At 41.6% G+C, this 3,197-nt stretch overlaps 1 protein-coding gene across 4 annotated transcripts in view; it reads right to left on the reverse strand.

Annotated features, from left to right (window-relative positions):
• CALCOCO1 (calcium binding and coiled-coil domain 1) overlaps positions 1 to 274 on the reverse strand; it is a 69,880-nt gene extending 69,606 nt beyond the window's left edge. The window contains exon 1 of one of the 4 annotated variants that reach the window (XM_073546240.1): positions 160 to 274. The gene's annotated coding sequence lies outside the window, so the exon portion shown is untranslated. Of the gene's footprint in view, positions 125 to 159 lie in introns of those variants that run through there. The other 3 variants (XM_073546239.1, XM_073546241.1, XM_073546238.1) reach the window with 3 other exon arrangements.
• Between the last annotated feature and the right edge of the window lie 2,923 nt (positions 275 to 3,197).

Below are 3,197 nucleotides of genomic sequence, written 5' to 3' on the forward strand. Positions count from 1 at the left end.
AGTACGAGGCCTATGCAGCAGCTGGAGACTTGCTGCGCACCACTTGTGTCCCCGCATCACGTCGCCCCGCTTTAGGCTGCGCACCCAGGCCGCCCTCATGCAGGAGGCCGCAGACACCGCACATAACACCCTCTGCTAGGAACAAACAAAGCCGCTTACCCCCGCACTCAGAAATCAGCTGTCCCACAACAACAAAAGCTCTGCGCGATGCTACCTGGGAGTTGTAGTCTCAGCACTGGCGCTGCAGGCTGCGCATTCCATCGCAACGTACTACATTACCCAGAAAGACTTGCGAATGTAAAAGGTCAAAAGTCTCGAAAGGATTCGCGTTGTTATGGGTAACGGGAACGATTTTGGTGTTTTCTTGTTATTTTGTATTGTGAAAAGTTTCCTTCCCTGGGAAGTGGGAGTGAGGGGATGTAAAGGTGGTCCTAACGTGACTGTGAGGGCTCTGAGGCTGGGCAGTGCCTAATACAGCGCCTTGTGTAAAATCATAATAATAAACAAAGTATATATAGGTAGATAGATAGGTAGATAGATATCCTAAACCGAGGATGAGGAACCTTTTTTCTGCCAGGGGCCATTTGGATATTTCTTCCACCATTCAGGGGTCTCTGGCAGGGCCGGACTGGGACTAAAATTCAGCCCTGGCATTTGAAGTTACACAGGCCCACTAGTCACATGGTGACTATATAATATCTTTGTACACTTGTAGGTTACAAGAAGTGAGAGATTAACACGACTATATAACATGTAAACAGGTATATAACAGGTAAAGGAGAAAACAAGGGGAACTGCTACCTTGGATCTAATCCTTATAAACAGGGAGGAGATGGTTGAGGAGGTAAAAGTGGCTGGGACCCTAGGAGGTAGCGACCATGCTATTTTAGAATTTTGGATAACTAGAGGCGGAAGACCTGTGAAGACTCAGACGTCAAGGTTAGATTTCAGAAAGGCAGATTTTAAGGGATTCAGAAAGAGAATTGGAGGGATCCAATGGCTGGATATCCTTAAAGACAAAAATGTCCAGGAAGGATGGGAAATCTTGAAAAATGAAATTCTCAAAGCACAGTTGTTAACAATTCCGAAAAGAGGGAAGAATAGGAAGCATTTAAGGAAACCAGGATGGATGAACACAGAACTTAAGCACATGCTAAAAAGGAAGCAAAAAATGTTTATAAAATGGAAAGAAGGAGGCATATCTAAAGAAGAATATAATGCTGTCTGCAGAACCTGCAAGGCACAAATCAGATTACCTAAAGCTGAAAATGAATTGAGGCTTGCAAGAGATGTCAAAAGCAATAATAAAGGATTTTGGGGATATGTCAAAAGTAAAAGAAAAGTCAAAGATGCTATAGGATTTTTACAGGATGAAAATGATGAAATGGTAAGACAGGATGTTGAGAAGGCTGAACTTTTAAATTCCTATTTTGCATCTGTTTTCTCTCAGAAAGGAAATGTAACATCAACTGTTATTCACTGTCCTATTAAGGGAATAGAAGAATCCAGGATATCTATAAACAGAAAGATAGTGAGGAAACACTTAGCTAACCTAAATGTATTCAAGTCTCCAGGTCCAGATGAATTACACCCCAGAGTACTGAAGGAGATAGCAGAAGAAATTTTTGAACCCCTCTCCATAATCTTTGAAAATTCTTGGAGAACAGGAGAAGTGCCAGAAGACTGGAGAAGAGCAAATGTTGTTCCTATCTTCAAAAAGGGGAAGAAGGTGGACCCAGGCAACTATAGGCCGGTGAGTCTGACTTCTATACCAGGAAAGATCTTTGAACAAATTATTAAACAACATGTATGTCAATACCTGGATAAGAATGAAGTGATTAAACAGAGTCAGCATGGGTTTGTAACTAATAAGTCATGTCAGACTAATTTAATTTCCTTCTATGATGGTATTACTGATTGGGTGGATCAAGGAAATGCTGTAGATATAGTATATCTTGACTTCAGCAAAGCATTTGACAAAGTCTCTCATACAATCCTTATTGAAAAAATGACTAAGTATGGAATGGACAAGGCAACTGTTAGGTGGATTCATAACTGGCTTAGTGATCGGACCCAAAGAGTGGTCGTAAATGGCTGCACATCCAGTTGGAAGAATGTCTCAAGTGGGGTACCACAGGGCTCTGTCCTGGGCCCTGTATTGTTCAACATCTTTATCAACGATTTAGATGAAGGAATTGAGGGTAAACTGATTAAATTTGCTGATGACACAAAGCTAGGAGGGATAGCTAATACTAGAGAAGAGAGAGAGAGGATTCAAAAAGATTTAAATAAACTGGAGAAGTGGGCAGCAACTAATAGAATGGTTTTTAACAGGGAGAAATGCAAAGTACTACATCTGGGCAATAAAAATGAAAAAAGCATATATAGAATGGGAGGAATAGGGCTAAGTGACAGCACATGTGAAAAAGACTTGGGTATACTAATAGATCACAGACTGAATATGAGTCAACAGTGTGATGCAGCAGCAAAAAAGGCAAATGCAATTCTAGGATGTATTAACAGAAGCATACAGTCTAGATCACGTGAAGTAATTATTTCCCTCTACTCCTCTTTGGTCAGACCTCATCTGGAATATTGTGTCCAATTTTGGGCACCACATTTTAAAAAAGACATCAACAAACTGGAGCAAGTTCAGAAAAGAGCGACCAGAATGGTGACCGGTCTGCAAACCCTGTCTTATGAGGAAAGGTTGCAGGATTTGGGAATGTTTAATTTGCAAAAGAGAAGACTGAGAGGAGACTTAATAGCTGTCTACAAATATCTAAAGGGCTGTCACATTGTAGAAGGATCAACTTTGTTCTCATTTGCACAAGGAAAGACTAGAAGCAATGGGATGAAGCTGAATGGGAGGAGACACAGATTAGATATTAGAAAAAACTTTTTGACAGTTAGAGTGATCAATGAGTGGAACAGGCTGCCACGAGAAGTGGTGAGTTCTCCTTCAATGGAAGTCTTCAAACAGAGGCTGGACAGACATCTAACTGGGATGATTTAGCGAATCCTGCTTTGAGCAGGGGGTTGGACCAGATGGCCCAGGAGGTCCCTTCCAACTCTACGATTCTATGATTCTATGATTCTATGTAGTCACAGCTGTGCCCAGTATTTCAGCTCAGTCCTATTTATTGCTTTTAGGTACAGTACTCCTCCCAAAGCTCTGTCCCCTTTTGTACGCACGG

This window comes from Dendrobates tinctorius, unplaced genomic scaffold (assembly GCF_039654945.1).
Source record: "Dendrobates tinctorius isolate UK_male_01 unplaced genomic scaffold, ASM3965494v1 ptg000145l, whole genome shotgun sequence".
Lineage (NCBI taxonomy): Eukaryota > Metazoa > Chordata > Amphibia > Anura > Dendrobatidae > Dendrobates > Dendrobates tinctorius.